At 41.2% G+C, this 20,544-nt stretch overlaps 1 protein-coding gene across 5 annotated transcripts in view; it reads right to left on the reverse strand.

Annotated features, from left to right (window-relative positions):
• PRICKLE2 (prickle planar cell polarity protein 2) overlaps positions 1 to 20,544 on the reverse strand; it is a 369,301-nt gene that overhangs the window by 172,549 nt on the left and 176,208 nt on the right. For 2 of the 5 annotated variants that reach the window (XM_078351401.1, XM_002758524.7), the window contains exon 1: positions 8,230 to 8,513. The exons of the other annotated variants lie outside the window; for them this stretch is intronic. The gene's annotated coding sequence lies outside the window, so the exon portion shown is untranslated. Of the gene's footprint in view, positions 1 to 8,229; positions 8,514 to 20,544 lie in introns of those variants that run through there. 5 annotated transcript variants of the gene reach the window in all.

Consider the following 20,544-nt stretch of genomic DNA (forward strand, 5'->3'; position numbering starts at 1 on the left):
TATAATCCAATTGAGGATTTTGAAATGAACAGATTATGTGGATTATACAAGTGGGCCCTCGATGTCATCTTAAGTATCCTTGGAGAGGCAGAGGGAAGTCTGACACATGCACAGAGGAGAAAGCAATGTGAAAATGGAGACAGATAGTGGAGTGATGCAGCTGTAACCACGGAATGCCAAGGATGGATTGCTGGCAGCCACTAGAAGCAGGTACAGACTCTTGCCCAGAGACAGCCAACACCCTGTCTTTCAAAGTTCTGGCTTTCAGAACAGTAAGAGAATAAATTTCTGTGGTTTTAAGCCACCAAGATTGTGGTAATTTGGTACAGCAGCCCTAGGAAATGAACACTCTCCCCATTATCTAAGCATCACACAGCAGCATCTGAAGAGTGCTCTACAAAATGACAACAGGTGTCCTTGAAAAACATCACAGAATCACACAGGTTTGGGAAACAATGTTAAGTGAGTTTCTTTATGATTGGACTTTTCAGGCCCTTTGTCATGCTTATTGTCCTTATGTATCTTTGAGAGGGAGATATGGTACCACAGACTTTTCCAAACTTGACCAGCCTCAGAACACACTTGTGAGGCTCCCCTGGCATGTTCTCAGAAGTGCTGCAGTATACCACGCTGAATGCACTGACAGGACTCAAGAGGGAACAAAGGCCTGAAAAGCTAAGAGTTATCACTTTGCCAAGCTCAGGATTATTCTTCTAAAGCCCCCTAACACAGTGCAGTAGCTATGAGGGCAACAGTTGGACTAGATAATCTCCATGGTGCATTCCAAATTGAACATTCTCTAATTCTTTATGTACAGCAACAGTTCTTGCCCATGGCAGACAGTGCTAATCAATCGCAGCACTATTTCCCTAAGGTCTGAAGGGACCGCTTTAATCCATTAAATCAGAGCTGCAGGCAAATAAAACCTCTGTTCTATTCCTGTCTTGGTAACTCAATGTACAGTTCAAATAAATAAACCATGGCTTTCGGGTTTTCAGAAATGCCTGTATTATTCTCTTCTTGTCCAGGGAAGGACATCCTCTTCCCCACCAATATTTGTTGATGTTTTTTTCCACTTTTAGAATATGCAACACTTTGCTCTAATTTTTAAATTAGTACTCCACCAATAACATTCAATGAGAGGTTGTGGTTTTTGGGGCTGGAGAGAAGAGCAAGTTTTGGGCACTAAACATACAGTTCAACCTTTGTTCTCTGGGAAAGATTCGACAGATTAAAAAAATATACATGTTTACTGCATTCTGAGTTCCAAAGCCATTTGTGGGAGTTGTAGTAGATCTTAAAAACTTTTGGATCTCACATCAATTCCCAGAACAGCTGCATCTGATCAGACTTCCTAGGCAGGAGAGTTCAGAAGCTTGGGATCTTCAGAGAAAACCATTAGCTGGAGGGTGCAATTTTTAAAAGGTGATGAGACACTCAGGCCTCGCTTGTACTCAGTGCTGAAATAACGCTTCCCTCCAAGGGGTTTACAGACCTCCACAAGGGCAACTCTCACTGTCCTGGTTTACGATTAAAAAAAAAAGGAAGGCTCAGAAATGTGAAGTGCATGGATTTAGCAGCGTTGGGAAGCACATTAATCTTTACATCCCTCAGGAAGTAAGAGGGAGATGAGGAAAGGAGGAGAGTGACTAATAAAAATCATTTTAAAATGTTTAATTTGCTAACAATTTTCTTGCAGTTGCTACGTTAGACACTGGCCAAGGTACCAGTTAATCAGTCGGCCAAAATTTATTTAGGGAATCCTCCTAGAAGAATGGTACTGTCAGATGGGATTTAAATGATGCAATCCTTGCCTTTAAGGGACAAGGAGGAGTAGGGACAGGCTTGTCATACTGAAAATAAAATATTTTTGATCTTGAAAAGTGCTTTGGAGAAAAGTTAGTATGATAATGTAGTCAAGAAAAATGTGGGCTGTGAAGTGTAGACATGGAGCAAGGCTAGGCAGGAAGTACTCTTGACAGAAGGACATTTAAGCGAAGACCTCAATGATGAGAAGACATTAGCCAGGCAAAGTCCTAGGGGAGAGCATTCCAAGCAGAAAGAACAGGAAGTACAAAGGCCCAGAGGTAGGCAGAAACTTGGACTGGCCTATGGCTGAAGCACAGGTGCTAGTAGCCAGGTAGGGAGATGCCCTGTAGGGCTAGCCGAGGGCTAGAACTTGCTAAGGTGTGACAATCTCACAGGCCATGGCTAAGTGTTTGAGTTTTGTCCTTATTGCAATGTGAAGCTGTCTGAAGTTGTTAAATAGGGTACTATTATGATGTGACTTAAGCTTCAGAATCCCTAGGTACTTGGGAAGGTTGTCAAGTAATCAAGGTGAAAAATGATGGCAGCATGGACTAAAGTTGTACCTGCGGAGATTGGAGAAACATATATTTTCTATCACATTTTTTTTACAGAGGTATAATTTACATATAGCAAAATGCATAGACCTTATATATAGCGTGTCATCAATTTGAAAAATGCCCATATCCATCTCTTTCAGGACATCAAACATGTTCAGCAACCCAGGAAGTTACCTCAAGTTCCCTCCTAGTCAGTCCTCCCTCCCTCTCACCCTCACCTGCTACAATTTGGGGTATATTTTTGAAGTAGAACTGAAAGGACTTATTCCCATTGGATTGGATATGGGACAGTAAGAGAAAGAGAAAAATCAAAGTTGCCAAAAGTTTTTAGCTCAAACAACTGGGTACCTGGAGGTGCCAATTGTTGACACAGTCAAGGTTTGAGGAGAGGAAAAAAGCTAGCACTGTGTTTTGACACAACAAGTCTGAGAAGCTGATTGGACATCTAATGAAGATGCTGAGAACAGATGTGTATATACGTCTGGAGCTCAGGAGAGAGGTCCAGGCTGGAGATGTGGCTCCGCTAGTGTAACATGAAGCCATGGGCAGGATGACGTCAACAAGGGAGCAATAAAGTTGAAAAGGACATGAGCAAGCAGGAAGGAGACAGAAGCGGCTGACCTGGAAAAAACAAAAACTAGAAGAGGAGAAAGAGCAGCAAAGGGAATGGGAAGGTAGGAGGAAGATAAAGCAGGAGAAGACAAAAAGTTACAGAAGGAAGCAAGAGGAGGGAATGATCCATTGAGGTGAACCATGCTGACAGGCAGAGGGCGGACTTGACATCTCTTAACATAGTTAACCCTCCCTAAAACTCTATAGGGTAGGAGTCCCAATTATTTCCATTTTACAGACAAGGAAACTGAGGTTCAGAGATGAAAGTGACTTGTCACACAACTAAAAAGTGGTGGAGCCACCATTTTGAAGATCAACAGCTTCCCCCAAGGGTGTTCTGCGCACATTAAGAGGTGAGGCTGAAAGAAGGTTCCAGGGTCACATTAGCACAGAACATGCAACATCAAGGCTAAACGGGTTTCTCTACTCCAGGCCTTCTTAGAGCCTTTGAATTGTGATTGCTCAAGAGGGAGATGTAAAATATCGTATGTACCACACACACACAGAACCTTTTTTTGTTTTCTTTTTTAGAAGAGCAATTCACAAAACAGCTGTTTCCAATATCACAGTTAGAGAACCACTGCTAGAAGGCCACATGAACAAGTTTTCAAAATCTTTTTAAACGAAGTCCAAAGCACCTCTCGGACATTGCATCACTTGTAACCAAAGGAGAAAGGGTCAACATGAGCATACCATTTTACGGATAATGAAGGCAAAGCTCATGAGGTTAAGTGGTTTGTCCTGTATCCACAATCCTGCAGCAATTAAGCAAGAAAAATCAGTCCTGGTCCATGTGCCCCAAAGAGTGAGAAAAATCAGGCCAGGCCAAGGGAGAATCAGGCAAGAAGCTTAAATGAGGTTTCTTTCAGTCTCTGCCTCTCCTCTTTACAATATTCCCTTTACATTCACTTTCCATAGGATTCTACCCAGAATAGGGGAGTATCCAAAGAATGGAGGAAAGGCTGTAAGTGGGCTCAGCACATGAGCATTAGGAAATGGTTTCAACTTTCTTGGGCTGTGTAGGGTGAGGTCTTGTGAAAGGATCCTATGGAAGGTATCATGGATTGGAGGAAAGAAAGTGGCACCTATATCTAGGTGGAAAGGGCCCTCGATGGAAACAGAACTGTCTTAAGCATTCCAAAAGCTGGGGAAATTAAAAGCACTTCACAGCCAACCAGCCTTGTCTTGGGTCATCTTGGTTCAGCACTTAAAGAACCCAGGCAAATCAGCTGGACACTCCTCAGCCACAAGGTTCTCTACCCCATGTGGTCTCCCTCAATTCTGTCATGGTGGATTGTCTAAATGAGGACCTCGTGGACTGCTGTCTACAGAGGGCCAGCATCCTAGAAAAGCAGCCTTTGGCAGAGTGGCACCAGGGCAGTGGAAAGGTGGTGACTAGGTACAAATCATAAAGAGAAGACCGGACCCCTCTAATTCACCAAGAGCAAATGCTTGAGAGCACAGACTGCATTTAAGAAGCATCCCAGGTAGAGGCTTGGAGTTGGACAGTTGAAGGTCCAGGTCCCCTGCATGGCCACTTGGTAGCCTTGTGTCCTGGGGGAGTTACTGAACCTCTTTGACCTTATCCTTCCTCATCTGTGAAATAGACTGGCTAATGGCACCAACCCCCATAGGGTTGTTGTAAGGATTTTTCAATAATAAAGAACAAACAGCAAAGAGCTTCTCAAGATAAAGTCCAAGGTTCCACCTGGATATTTCTGAAATGCAGATTTCAAGTCATACTACAGACCTGTGAAACAGACTCCCTGAAGGATACCCCTATGCACTGTTAAGTCTGAGAAAGACTGGTAACACATTTAGTCTGTGCTTGGCAAAAGCTCAGTAAGTTAACAGGCATCATTCTGTTTATTGCTGTTATCATTTATAATATGTCAAGATGAGATCTCTTCTGCAGCCTGGACAACTTAGTGTTCAAAATTAGAATTTATCCAACATCCAACTTAACAGATGTTCGCTCATCCCCAGAAGCCTGAACAAAGCCTCAATCATCAGAAAATATAAAATAAAATCAGTGACTAATTACAGCAGCCCGGGTGAATGTAGAGTAATCTTTTGCAAATGTTTCCAAGAGATCAAATAGTAGTTCTTTTAAAGAAAAAGGAGTAAGAAGCAAACTTCCAAAGATGTGATAAGCAATGTCACGTACACACTCCCTGTGGATTGGCATCTTGCCTGGGATGGTGCTTTGTGAAGAAGGAGACCCTAGTGACAGGTACAAAGATTTCTCTACACAAGCTGGCTGTTAAAAGTCAAATGTGAAGCAATTCTCAAAGGCCTCTGGGCTAATCTTACGGGGAGATCACTCATGAGTTTTCCCAGACATTGAGTCCCACAGTACCTGCGTCTGTTCCCTCTGCTACCCCTACATCTTCCATTCTTCTGGAAGTTGTCCAGATTACAATCTTTGCAAAAATGAGCCTTCCTCTGCTGGTCACACAGAGGAGCAGGATATGAAAAAAGAAATCACCAACAAAACAAAATGAAGCAAAAAGAAAACCAAAAAACTGCATGGTAATCAAATGCTAAGTATCCCAGAAAAGAATCCCTTGCCATTCAGATTTTGAGAAAATAAAAAATATCAAAGAAACTTTTTTGGAACATCACATTTAAACTCTCAATACAATTTCCATACAGTCTCATTATATTCAACTAGGATTACCATTCTGTGTTTTAGTAGCTAAAAAAATTATTCCCTCTGCTTCCTTTCATTGACATCAGAATATCACACTGGGTTTATATTCACCCAGTCCTCTCCTATTTTATGATAGTGCTAGGAAGTGCTTAATGTGACCGAATACTTTTCAGGAAAGCTTAAGAAAAATAGCTCGGGGAGCACAGCATCTCTGAGATTTGGTTTTCCAAATTATTTTTAAAAATCCACAGATCTCTGTACACAGAACTACACAAAGCAGCATGTGTGTCCCTCGATTGCCCCTTACCATCTTTTCATTGCCCATTTTCTGTACTGTTGATGCACTTCAGGGCAAACCCAACACAGAACCACTTAGCCTGCTCTGCAAACAGCTCTACAAAGACCATAAATGTCACCACCAAATTGGTGAGTGCTAGTTCAAACCTTTGCATCTTTCTCATTCCTTGAGACATCTGTGTCCCTAAGGATAACAATTCTGGCTTAAAAGAAATCTTGGGAAAAGGAGCCAAGAGTTTTTCCTGTTGAAGCTAAGTGGGAGGAGGCCAGTGGGGAAGTGGGCTTGATAAAACTGTCTCAAAAATAAGTTCCATCTTAAGAAGCTCACAAAGGGAATGAGAGAGTTATTTCAGTTTCTCAAATGGAAGTACAACCCCAAACATAAAAAATAAAAGGCTTGTTGATGGAGAGGCTTGAAAACCTCTGTGAGACTGAGGGTATCACTGAGGAAAGACTGCCTTGTAACAGAGCTTTCTTGTATTACACCCAAAGCTGTGTACCATCTGAGGCTGATTCAGGAAAATACTCAAATCTCCTGGTAATTTCCTGCAGACAGGACGTTTAATCATCTCGAAGCCTCCACCGCAAAAGGAAAAAAAAATAGCTAAACCAAGTGATTCACACTCTTAAAACGAATCTGCCTTCGGAACAAGAACCGTTTTCTGGTCTTGAAAAGCAGCCACGATTTGTTATTCTAACAAAGTGTTCCTTTCCTCCAAACAGAAATAAAAGTTACTCAAGGAGGGCTTGTCCTGATTTCTGTTCTGCATTTCTTGAAACTTCCATCCAGTCAACAGTTTCTCCTGGCAGGTTCTCAGAAATCCAGGGAGAGCTGGGTAGGCAGTGACTAAGAACATAGGATCATTTTTATATGCCTCCCTAACCCCCACTTTTTGGCCCCATGGGAAGATGTTTTATTGTAGGATGAGCAGAATTAGCTGCATATATAAATTCTTCACTGGCCAGCTCACTTGACACCTTTATCTGAATTGCCCAATGGGCTGGGAAGATTTGGCAATTGATGATTTGAAAAGGAAAGGCCAGATCTTCCCCAAGCGGTATTTGTTCTGTCTGTACAGACAGGGCCATGTCCATCTCTCTAATTACTCAACTAGCTGCACAGATAAAAACATCTGTGTACAGAAAGCAGGGAGCTCAAAGTATACAAATGATTCACACCACCTAAACAACTGCAAATAAAGGCCAGCAAAATAAGGTCTTCTAGAGCCAAAATAATTTAATATGGGCGGAAATGGAATTTGGCAACCACACATCAGACTCTGCTCCAATTTTGGAAGGCATGTCTTCCAGCTGCCTCATCTTACAAAAAAAAAAAAAAAAAAAAATGGTAAACTCTGACCCTCTGCATTCGATTCTCAACCTCTTGCTTAGGTACATACAAGTGAACAGATGGGTGGGGGCAGCTGAAACCACATCTTTTAAATCTTACCCAGCAGCTTCTTCCCACAATCTTTCCTGATTATTTTGGTTTTAACGTTTCCCAGGGCACGGCTCCCCAGGCACTCCAGATTTGTGTAATCCCAACCTTCACCAAGTCCTAACTCTTCCAGCATCTGAGAGGGTGCATTTGGTAATTTGAAGAGTAAGAACCCTCTTATCTCCAAACTACACACTCCCTCATGTAGAGCTAGGAAGGGCCAGGAGAGGGGACCTCTCCACCTACCCCAATTCAGAGAGAACATGTTAACAAATCCAGAGGTGCTTCCATCACTGAAGTCCACCAAGAAGCAAAGAAATGAATTTTTAGAGTTCTCAGAAAATAAACAACTTTTCTCTTTTCAGGGATATAAGCTCAAAATATAAAAGTATGTGGGAAGAAGTAAATAATGTTTTAAAGTAGATCTTTCTGGAGACTTCAAGAAATATTTTGAATAGAAAATAAGTCATTAACAGTAAATACCTTTCAAATATTTAAGGGAAAATGAATTCTAAGAGAATAAAGACTATTTAAAAAGCAAATCCAGGGATGTTTTCATGTTTCGCCTTAAGAAGTCCTAATATAATAATACCACCATCCCCTTGTGATATTATGATTACCACGTTGGTTAATAAAGTGGCTGCGCGAAAGGTGGCCGACAGTGAGACCCTCGACACCCAGTTCACCAGGTCCCCACCGCGGGGCCCTTGACTCCCCAGTGTCTGGGTGGCAAAGCGCATCTCTCCCAGAGCGTAGTTTCCAGCTGCAAGGCCCCTTTTTCAGGGGAGTTTCTGAAACCTGGAGCAAACGTGCCCCTGCGCCCCTCTCTGTGCTCCCGGCTATGGTGGGGGGGGGCCACTTACCCGGCTTAGCCTTGCATTGCTCCGACGCTGCGGCGCCTCCGCCGGCTCCGGGAAACTGGGGCGGGGGTGTAGGGGAAAGCAGGGGAAAAGGGGTCTGGAGACCCAGGGGCAGGGGTAGCGGCTGTAGCTAAGGAGCCCAGCAGGGCGTCGGCCGCCAACTGCCCGGAGCAGGAGGGGGCCCTCCAGGGGCTCCACACAAGGGGGCTAACATTCCCGGAGCGGCTCTGCTGTGTGCGCAGCTCCGGATCCAGCAAAATCACTCAGGTCCTGGGGAGAAGAGCTCCAAGCTCTCTGGGCTGCCTCCCGGCTGCTTAAAGGGACACCTCCCCACCTCCCACTTCGCTTATTGGTGAAAATCTCGAGCCACAGGCCAATCCTAGGCCTGTTCCCAAATTGAGATTTCAATCAAGGGAGCTATTACTTTAAAATTAGAAAGGGCTGATGGAGTGCTGAGCCACCTTTCAAAAGCAGACGGACACAGGCCCTCTGGCCCTCAGATCAGGGGTCCTGAGAACTGGCAGTGGCTGGAAGAGAGATTAGACTGCAGCGCACAAAAGGAACAGGAGGCACACTGACTCCTAGGCTTCACCCATCCTGTGGCCCTCCCTATCCACTGCTGTCCTTCAACGAGGCTCATCCAGTTTATCACAGACACTGGAGGCCTTCTCTGCTCTTGGTACTCCTAAAGCCTTTGCTTATCTCTTTTCAGCCACTCATCACATTTTCACGTTTTTGCTTAATCTGTCACTCCCTTTACACTGTAAATTCTACCAAGGTAGGGATATTTTTATCAAGACCTATCAGCCCCTACCTGGAAAGTGGTGAGCTCTCAGTAAATATTTGTTGATTGATTGAATGAATGAATACACCAAAGAATGAACAACAGAAATATGTCCACTGTTGGCTGTGACAGTACACTGTTAATTAAGAGAGCAGTCAAAAGGCCAGTCATTGATTTCACACAAAACTGTGTTCAGATACTAACTCTGCCTCTTACAGGTAGGTAACCTGCATTTTAGTTTCCTTGTCTGTAAAGCCTGATCATGAAATCTACCATCTCATAGGGTTGTAGTAAAGATTGCATGAGCTCATGTTTAGACTAGAGGATGTGCTGGGTCAATAACTCCGGACAAATGAATAGTCAATAGCTGTTGTTATTTCTGCAATTAAAATACATTTTCTGGAGATTTGGACTGAGTCTGACTGCTGATTTGACTTTGTAGTGAGCAGTTATTAATGAAACAAATTTGAATTTAGTGCCAACTCAGTGCCAGGCCCCATGCCAGGTATTAGGATCATCAATGAAAGATAAAGTCATTGGCCACAAGGAACCCACAAGTGGGGGTGGGGGTGGGAGGATGGGAGAGAAGGAAATAGAAAAAGTGAATTATGCTAAATGACATATGAGCAAAGACATATGTAAGGGAATGTTTATTGTAGGAGAGTTTATAATATCAAAATAACTGAAAACATAATTACCCAATAATAGGGGGCATGATTAGTAAACTATGGTACATCCATATAATAGGCTACTATACAGTCATGAGAAAGAATCAGAGCTAAGTGCAGCAGTATGCAGTGAGTGCCACAATGCACTGCTAAGTACAGTGCAGACAGTAAAAATATTTCTGCTTGCACAAAACATCTTCATGTATTATATGCACATATGTATGCTGTATATGCAAAAATTACTTCTAAAGCTATGCTTAAGAAAATGGTAAAGGTTATTATTACTGACAAGGTGATTTGAGGTCTAGGCAGATCTAAGAGGATAAGGACACTAACATTTCATCATATGTCCTTATATATTATTTGAAATGCTTTACCATGAGCTTGTAATAAGGTCCTGGTTCTGGCAAAATGGCAAATGATGACAACCCAAAAAATCTAACACTTCAAATACCCAGACATGCTAGATAAAATATAAAACAGTGCTTAGCTGACTTTTGAATGCTTAGCTGACTCACAATAAAGAAAGGAAGGCCGGGCGCAATGGCTCACACCTGTAATTCCACTTTGTGGGGCCATGGCAGGAGGATCACTTGAGACCATTAGTTCAAAATCAGCTTGGGCAACATTGCAAGACCCCATCGCCACACAAAATAAAAAATTATCTGGGTGCTGTGGTGTGCACCTGTAGTCCTAGCTACTCAGGAGGCTGAGATGATTGGTTTGGCCGAGGAATTCAGGGCTGCACTGAGCCATGATGGCACGAATGTTCTTCAACCTGGGTGACAGCATGAGACCTCATTAAAAAAAAAACAAAACAGGAACATACCAAGAAATAAAGAGGGAATTAAAAACAAGAGTAATACGCATGCAAAGTCATGCTGTGGTTAAGAGAGAGAAGAGTGGTTGGTGGCAGTCAAAAGGGTTGTCTTGGTTCCCTAGGGGCTAGGATTGTAATGCCCACACAGGAGAAAGACAGGGCCTTGGGACAAAGAGAAGCAGGAAGTTCTTATTTGTAGAAAGTCAAGAATATTCACTGAGGGCTGTACCTTCAATGAACAAACAGACTGGAAAAACTGACAGCCAGCTAGGTAAAACTTGTCTGCCGCTAACTATGTTCTGGGTGAGAGGGAAATGTTTTAACTGAGAATGAGAAACCCTAAGACCGTGCCTTTCTTGAGATTGCAGGAATAACAAAAGTCAAAATCAAGAAGCTCTGACTGAAAAATTAATATTAAAATTCGTCCTGTTCATGACATGCCAGGAATGCCTGATAGAAACAAATAAAGATTTCCCTGGCCACTTCCACAACCCAGACCACAACCAATCTGACAAGCACATGTTCCCACCAGTAAATTATACAATATCCAAGAAACTGATTTTACATGTCAACAAATAAAAGAATAAGAGGCTCAAGAATTACAGATCATAAAACAACTGAAATTCTGAAAAGGAACATGGAATCAGAAAGTTTATAAGGATTGAAAACACTGAAGCTAGAATTGAAACCCTAAAAAGAATGACATGATGACTGTTCCTCTCCATAGATCCACTAAAATTAAAAACTCAATGGATAGGTTAAGTAGACACTACTGAAGAGAGAAATGCAGATCTCACGACATTACAGAAATAAAGCACAAAAGGACAAAGAGTTGAAAAATATCTTAGAGATAAAGAGATACGGAGACTAGACTGAGAAGTCCCAATCTACGTATAGTAGGACTCTCACAGAGAGAGAGACCAGAGAAATCAGGAAGAGGCAATTACTGAAGATATAATGGCTGAGAATTTTCTGAAATTTATAAAAATCATGAATCCTCCCATTCAAGAAGCAAAGCCATACCAAACAGGATAAGCATAGAACATTTGCAAGTATTAATTATTCAAAAAACAGCAGTTAATAAAAAATGGAAGTGGGGAAAATGAAGTAGTGTGATAACGCAATTAACAGTGGTAAGTAGCAGATGGCACTTTGTAGTCCAGAAGAGAGGCAGCTTCTGCCATCCCACATATGGACTCTATTTTCCTGAAGTATCTTGAAAACTTAGCTGTATATTTTCTATGGTGTCCAGGCGTGCAGGGCAAAGTGGTTGAGCTCTCCTGGGAAAGATGCAGCCATCAAACAAAAGCAGCAAAACCCAGAAAACAAAACCAAAAAACCCCAAGTCCTTGTCATCAGGGATCATACTCTGGTAGTAGAAGCAGCTATCACAGAATAGAGAGGATCATAACCAGGGAATAGAAACTATGGAAACTCAGAGGAAGAATGTTTCAACTAGCATTGCAGGGAGAGGTGGTGGCTCAGGGAAGGCTTCTTGCAGCAAGTCACATCTGCCATGAGGGACCTGTTATCTTTAGGGAAAAGACTTTAGAATCAGGCCTGCCTTTAAATCTCAGTACTGCCACTTACTATCTTGTGACTTTGGCCAGGTTGTGTAAATTCTCCAAGCTTCATTTATCTCATCTGTAATGGAATTCAGATCACTAGTCCTGGGGCTGTTTTGAGAATATATATTAAGCATGTAGCAGAGTGCCTAGCCCATAATTAATTTCTACTAAACAGGTATACAATATTATTATTAGATAAAATTCAGTGCCTGGGTAGAAAAAAAAATCCCTTCTGTTTCCAAAGATGATTCTCTTCTAATAGTTAAAGACAGAGACTTCAGTCTGTTTTCATAAAACTACTCTGAGAAATATAAATTGTTTACTGAGTATCTACCATATGAAAGACATATCATTGTCAAAATACAGTTATCATACCTGGTCTTTTCCATACAAGAATTTAACATCTATTCCAAAAATACAACTAATAAAGGCTACATATGTTAAGTGTCAAATAAATTATTTTCTCCAGTGTTAAATATTGAATCTGTGACAGAATTCTTGTCCTTATCATTAAACCTTTAGATTCCCAATTACACAAGTTGAAAGAATTCAGAGTCAAGCAGGAGAAGTATTAAATGGACCCTCCTCAGAATTCTTCAATATGTTTGTGAATGATTGGGATGATAGATGGAGAGAAAACTTGTAAAGTCCAGCCAATCATCGCTGGGCAGTGCCAATGCCTGGTGGAGAAGAACGCAAAGCTATGTAGCCAACCTGAAGGAATGGCCTAAACTAAAGTGAATGAAACTCGGTAGGGGCAAAGGTTGTCTCTGCCCTTTGGAAGAAGCACTGAACTATACAGTCTTAGAGAGGAAAGGATTGGACAAGTACATGCTCTTCCATTAATTTCTTCATGTACCATTTAACAAACATTTATATAGTATCTACTATGAGAACTAGTTTGTCAGGTCTGCTGGGTAGACATGGAAAAACAGGATTAAAACACAATCCCTGTCTTCAAGGAGCATAAAATGTGGTAATCTAAGATCCTCTTTACTTGAAACAACAAGGGCCTCTGACATTCTTCCTTCTACTGTTCAATGAGTACCTATCTTTTATAACCCTCTTGAGTATACTCCAGGGAGTAAACACCACTTGTTTCACAATAGAAATAGATCTCATGTCTTGGGCTAGCATCAATTGATTAGTAGTGGCTTCCTGGAGTGCTGACTTGACAAGAAGTCATCCTGCATTGGCAGGAAAGCACACTATGATTGGTTAGTGATGTCTGTCATGTGGATAGAAGAGGAATGACAGCATTAATGCTATAAATTTGACATCTTCCATCTAGTCCAACCCCCTCATTCCACAGATGAAAAAACAGAACAGATCTTTCCTTTTTCCTGTGGCATTTAAATTCAGCAACACTAGCAAGGGCAACCGAGGAGAACCTCCATATCTGAAATGTTGCTGAGAGAGAAAAAAATCTATAGCTTAGAATATTTCTGATGAGCTTTTAAGATATGAACTCAAATCCTTGAGCAGCCTTTGTATTCTGCAACAAGCTGACTAAATGGAGAAAGCTAGCAACTTTGATCTCCCTATTAGCTACAAAGTGCATCTCCCTCCACATATATGAGATTATATTAAATATACATAATTTGAGGATGCTTGAGAATTTAAAATGCATTGAGGGACAGAAATGTCTATAAACTGAATATATTTCAGAAACACAAAATGAATAAATACATAAAACAGCAATTAACATGTTATTTAGTAAAGGACAAAGATTTTTATCATTTTATTCTATTAAATGTTATAGATATCATCAGTCAAACAAAGGAAAAGAAAAGCTCTTATTTATTTCATACAGACACTTTATATCCTGGGGATTCTGTAACAGTAACTAAGGAGATAGGGTTTGTCCCCATTCAGCAGGTCTACGCCCAATATATCAACACTTACAACCATCACCTAGTCCAATCACAAAGAATCCAGGCTCCTTGGCTGCAAAGAACAGAATGGTACAAATGGACAACAGATAAGCAGTAAGTCCAACCTCAGCCTCACTCAGATACAAAGAACAAATTGTAGCATTTGATTAATATGCCAGCTCTCCTTTCATGCCAGTTGCAAAGTGAATTTTCTGGAAAACCAACTCCTTGAGAAATAGATCTAATTAATTCAGTTATATAAACTCCAATGAAATATTAGGGGGAAGGGACAGGAGAGAGAAAGTGAGAGAGAAGGAGGCTAGGAAGGAAGAGGAGAAGGAAGAAAGGAAGCAAGGAAGGAGGGAATGAATCAAAATAAGTGAGGAGGTTATGAAAAGGATGCTCTGGAGATCCTGGGTTACTTTAAAAACCCAAAAGGTATATTCTGACTTAAGATAATAGAAATCATATTTGTATTTCAATCAAATGCCCTATTGAAGGTATGGATAAGAAATTAGAAGATTGCCTACTCAAACAACTCTGTAATGGATACATTTGTTAGACTAGTTTTCATCCCCTTCCAAAGTCAGCCATTAGCATATCACCTTCAGTGTATCTGCTAAATCTGCTTTCACTAAGTACCACGTTTGTCATTTGTCTTATTGACGATACCTTATATTATTATTAACAATAAACAAATTGTGATTCATTCGCACAACGAAATAGTACTACTCAGCAGTTAAAAGGAAATGAATATGGCTGGGTGTGATGGCTAACGTCTGTAATCCTAGCACTTTGGGAGGCCGAGGGAGGTGGATCACCTGAGGTCAGGAGATCGAGACCAGCCTGGCCAACATGGCAAAACCCTGTCTCTACTAAAAGTACAAAAAAATTAACCAGCTGCAATCCCAGCTACTCAGGAAAGGTGAGGCAAGATAATCACTTGAATCTGGGAGGCCGAGGTTGCAGAGAGCTGAGATCATGCCTCTGCACTCCAGCTAGCCTGGGCGACAGAGAGAGTGGGACTCTGTGACTCTGTCTCAAAAAGAAAAAAAGAAAGAAAGGAAGGAAATTAATAGATGCAATGAGACAGATGAATTTCAAATATATTATGCTATGTGAAATGAGACAGACTGAAATGGCTATATACTGTATGATTGTAGTATATGACATTCCAGAAAAGGCAAAATTATCAAAACAGAAAGCAGATCAGTAGTAGCCAAGGGTTGGGGATAGCAGGTGAGGATACTTGAGAATTTAAAATGCACTGTGGTGTCGGGATGGGGGGCAGAAATTTCTATAAACATACAGGTAGCATGAGAAAATCCTGGAAGGTGGTAGAAGTGATTTGTACTCTTAGTGTAGGAGTGGTTATATGACAGTATATTACCCTATGCATGCAGTATATTACTGTATGCATTTGCAAAAACTCATGCAAGTATAAACCTAAGAATAAATTTTATTGTATGCAAATATAAAAAAGTGAAAAACAAAAACAGACAGACAAAACTCCAAAACTTAAAATCATCCCTTGTAACATTTTGGTTTTAATTATTCCTGTATTAGTATTTGCCTGTTATCTTACTTGCTTTTATAAAGATGTTTAATGAATTGCTCAAAAAATAGTTCACACTATACTGTTGCCTGCTAAAAACTGTGAACCTCAAGTTGCTCTTGCTTCATTAGAAAGGGAAATGAAATTTTAGAGGTGTGTCAACACTAACTCTCAAATGAGACCTCCTCCTTGATGCCTTACAAGGTTTGGAAGACTGAAAAGAGAATGTTTGTAACTCAATGTTAGTTACTGAACTGACCCTGCATTCCCTCACCCATCTCACCCTTTGGGAAACAGTGTTATAGATGGGGAAATCCATGAGGGAAGGGATGACACCCGTCTTATTGTTCACATCATCCTCAGCATCTACCATAGCAGGCACTTGATAAATATTCATAAAATAAGCATGTGAAACATCTCTGCAGTGTCTCACATCCACCCTCCAGGTGAGAAAACTCCTGAGACAGCAAGTTTCATCACCAGCCAGCATTCCTCCACTGCCGGTCACAGAGCAAGTCCAGCCCCTCTTCCACTCACTGTCCTTCCAATCCTGAGCCTTGTCTTCAAGCAACTCAGTTCTGTTAACTGCTGCTTGTGGGATGTGGTTTCAAACCTTTTCACCACCCCAGTCACTCAAGATGTGACATCCAATTAAACAAGAACAAGGACTTATTGTTAATAATGTCAGGTGAGATGTGGTTAGGTAAGAACACATCCGTGCTTTCCAAAGAAACATGTTTAAATATGTAAGGCTAAAATAACACAATGTCTGAAATGTGCTTTAAAACATTTAGCAAGGAAGCAGGAAGGTGGGATGGATGAAAGGAAGTCAAGCAAAAGGAAATTGGGACATAGAATAAAATGTAGCCAGATTTCGATAATCATTAAATCTGCTATGCTGAGATGCATTGTACAGGTCTCTCTTTTTAATTTATTTTAGAGACAGGGTGTCACTCTATTGCCCAGGCTAGAGTACAGTGGCATAATGATAGCTCACTGCAGCCTTGAACCTCTGGGTTCAAGCCATCTTTTCACCTCGGCCTCTGCAGTAGCTCAGACCACAGGCACATGCAACCATGACTGGCGAATTTTAAAAATTTTTAGAGACGGGGTTTGGCTATGTTGCCCATGCTGGCATCAAACTCATGGCCTCAAGTGACCTTCCACCTCAGCCTCCCAAAGTACTGGGATTACAGATGTGAGCCACTGCACCTGGCCTGTATTGTTCTTTTGATTTTTCATTATGTTTGAAAATGGTCTTAGTAATAAAAAACCTTCAAGCATGATTTGTCCAAGGCAGGGTGGAGTGGGTTTATACTCTCCTCATTCCCAACACATGATTTCAACACCATATTAATTTGATAAACACTGAACTGTTGACCAAAACCTGTTTCAGATTAGTTGTTTTAATTTGTGGGGTTTTTTGTTTTGTTTTGTTTTTCTTTTTCCTCTACACATCTCTCACTATACTCTGGCTATTCCACAGGGTAATTAGGCATCTGACTTCAAGTGTAGTTCTGTTCATTTTTAAATTTTTCATTCAGTCTTTCAATAAACAAATCAGTACCAAGGGCAAGTACCTAGATCATCCCTACCTGTGCAGATATTAGGGATTTGCAGTCTGCTTCTTACTGCCATGTACCAGTCATTTCATTCATTTCTAAATGTTGACTATGACTGTCTACCTAAGAACCACCCAGGGAATTTGACAATTCTGTAGATTTCTGGGCCTCACTCTGGGAAATTCAAATTTATTATGTTTGGAACAGGATCTAGGAATTGTATATTTAAAGCTTTCTCAAAACCAAACTAACATATTTATTACTTTTCCACTACATGATCAAGTAGGTTAGTAAACTGATAATGAATTCTAAAAACGGAATAGAATCTCTTGGCTACATTTGAGGGAGGGAAGGAGGGAGGAAATTGAAATATTTATATTATCTAAGTTTCACTACCCCTAAATTGAAAAAGCAAACATTCCAGGACAGAGGGGAAACAGATGCCTCTTAAGCTCTTCTAGTATTTCTAGAAGAGATAACTTGTATATATAGGAAATCTAGGTATCAGTATTTGCATTTGCTGGGCCTAAATATTGATACCTCTTTTCTTGGTAGTTGAGGAGTTTTTGGCCCTCTGTGTTAGGCACATTACTCTGGAAGTGTACACCACATTTGGTCATGCTGATGGGCATCCACTGGCTCTCTCTTGTGTGCTCTCTCTCTCTCTCTTTCTCTCTCTCTCTCTTTCTCCTTCTCCCATTCTCTCACTCTCAGAACCTACTGCCCTAAACACTATCCTTTATGTAATGTCTCATGTTGATAAACTACTATCCGGTCTGCCATTGACTATCTCCTGAATGGTTGCATGACTTTGTTTTGGGGGGGGGCTTTTGTTTTTATGATCTGTCTCCTCCCTGCCCCTGTGAAAAGCAGCACTAGGAAGATAAAGGTCATATCTTCAAGGCTCTCTAGAATTTCTCACAATGCTTGTAAAAATGCTAAGCTAATTGTAGACACTTAGTCAATCTTTACTAATTGATGGCCATAGGAGGTATTGCATGTTACTGTCAAAATTCACCTTCAGATTGACTGACTTTCAGCAACCTCCTAGCATTCAAGAACTATTAACATATCAGTAGCTACTTACATGAGAGTACTCTCTCTCAGGGTCAAGTGATGATCAATTACCACAAGCTGCCAATCATAAAGTCTCAAAGTTCTTTGCATTTTAGACTTGTTGTTGCTCCTCCCCGCTGGATATAAAATTTGAGGTTTCCAGTTACTTAACTCCTAGTTAGGAGACGGAATTTGGGAGGTTTCCAAAAGAAAGCCTTCCATTACCATTTCCCACTGAACATTCTGCCCTCCTCTGGAAGAGCAACAAAAGAATTTCCAGAATTTGCCTTTCCTAGAAAAATGATCAGCAGAGATAGAGGAATGTAGAGCAACTATTAACTAAAATATGTTAAATCCAAAGACATCACTTATCCCTACTGACCTGATTGCTCTTATCCATGGAATTGAAAATTCATGATTGAACACTTTAAAAAATCTATTTACAATACGAAGGTTTTACCTTCAGATTTATTGTCCAAGATGAATTCTAGAATTGGTGCTTGTAAGACCTGAATTTACCAGCTTATGTACAATTTCTTTTCATTTCTGTGATTATCAGCAGGTCAATTTATATGACTGATAATTGCAAGGTGTGGGGTTGATTATTTCTCAGAATTATCTATTCTAAAGAATAAATAATTATGGACAAAATTGAAAGCCTGAACAAAATTGAAAGCTATGGTGTCACAGCTTTCCTGGGGTGGCATAAAAATTATCAGGCTATAAAACGTCAACCTTCAGTCTGGTGTAGTTTAACTCCCTAATGAGTTATGCCAATGAGACCAAACAGAGGTCCACAAGTTACCAAGCAGAGTACCAGAGTCTTGGGAAGGCAGAAGTCACATCTGGTAAACATACACTGTAAGAGATAAAGTATACATGTTTCTGGAAAATTGTTACTCATAGTAACTCATTTTCTTGATGAGGATGGCAAAGGTTATGACACCACCCAGGTCCAGCTTCCACAACAAATACCACTACATGATCACAGAACTCTTTCCAGCTGTGCCTGGAATCAGCCTCAGAATGTTTCTCCACACAACTCTCCTATAAAGGAAGCCCTTATTTGGGATGGGGTGCAGTGGCTCAAGCCTGCAATCTCAGCACTTTGGGAGCCTGAGGCAGGCAGATTGCTTGAGTACAGGAGTTTGAAACCAGCCTGGGAAACATAGGGAGAACCCATGTCTACAAAAAAATATAATAAATTAGCCAGGTGTGGTGGTGTGCATGCATCTGTGATCCCAGCTACTTGTGTGGCTGGGGTGGGAGGATCTCTTGAGCCCAAGAGGTTGAGGCTGCAGTGAACCATGACTGCACCACTGCACTTCAGCTGGGGCAATGGAGTAAGACCCTGTCCCTAAATAAATAAATAAAACCCTTATCAATTGATCCCAACTGGCCTGCAAGATGAACTCCATTTGCCTCCTGCTGAATTAAATGTGGTAATAGTCATCCCTCTTTTCCTGTGCTCTAAAGCCACACTTGCACTTGGCTGAAAATTTCTTTAAATGCAGAGGGGAAAAAAAGAGAAAGAAAAAAAGAACCAAAAAAACTGAAGAATATGTATATACTTAACTCTGTCCTGTCCATTGATTTTAGAAATCATTAGGTCCCCAAGAGCCACTCTGTTTTGGGTCCCTGAAAGTTCTAAATGTTTTGTCATTCAACCTACCCATTTGCTCTGAAGATTCTCTCAGAGCAAAGAGAGGAGGCTTCTTTGCAGTTTTCTTTGATGGCTCCTCTTTCTCCGTCCCTCCTTTTCAAAGAAGTTTCTGCCATGGGCCCGTATCTTCTCAGAGCCTCCACTCTCCAAGGGCAAGCTAATTTTGGCTCCTTCTCTGCAGTGGCATCTACCAGATTCTGTCTGCTGATTTAAGTGCCAGGCAGGCACTGTTCTAAGTGTTGAGGATGTGGCTGTGAACCAAACAGACACATTCCTTCTTTGCATGGAACTTAAATTCTATTGTGGTGTAGAAAGACAATAAGCAAATAAGATAAATATTAAGGGTAAATGAATCTCAATGAGGAGACAGAGAATGATGGGGAAGGCAAACAGGTGCTAGAGGAGAGAGTGTTACTGAGCTCAAATTTCCTCTCCAGCCCAGAAATCTCTCCTAAGGTGTCCTAATTACCTTCTGGGTATATCTGCTTGGAAGCCCCACAGGTGCAAAGTCAACTTGTCCACAACTGATATATCATCTTCTTCCCTCAAAGTTCTCTTCATCAGGGGAACCATCTACCGAGGCTCCCATGTCAGACACCAGATGCCATCCTCAACTTTTCTCATTCCCTCCGCATCCAAACAGCTTCCATGTATCCTCAATGCTCTTCGCTTCTCTATTGCCCTTCTCTATTCTTGATGCCATGCCCTGCTCCAGGTACCATCATCTCTCTCCGACACTGCTGCATCGGTTTTACTAACTGGACTCCC

This window comes from Callithrix jacchus, chromosome 15 (assembly GCF_049354715.1).
Source record: "Callithrix jacchus isolate 240 chromosome 15, calJac240_pri, whole genome shotgun sequence".
NCBI classification, from domain to species: Eukaryota; Metazoa; Chordata; class Mammalia; order Primates; family Cebidae; genus Callithrix; species Callithrix jacchus.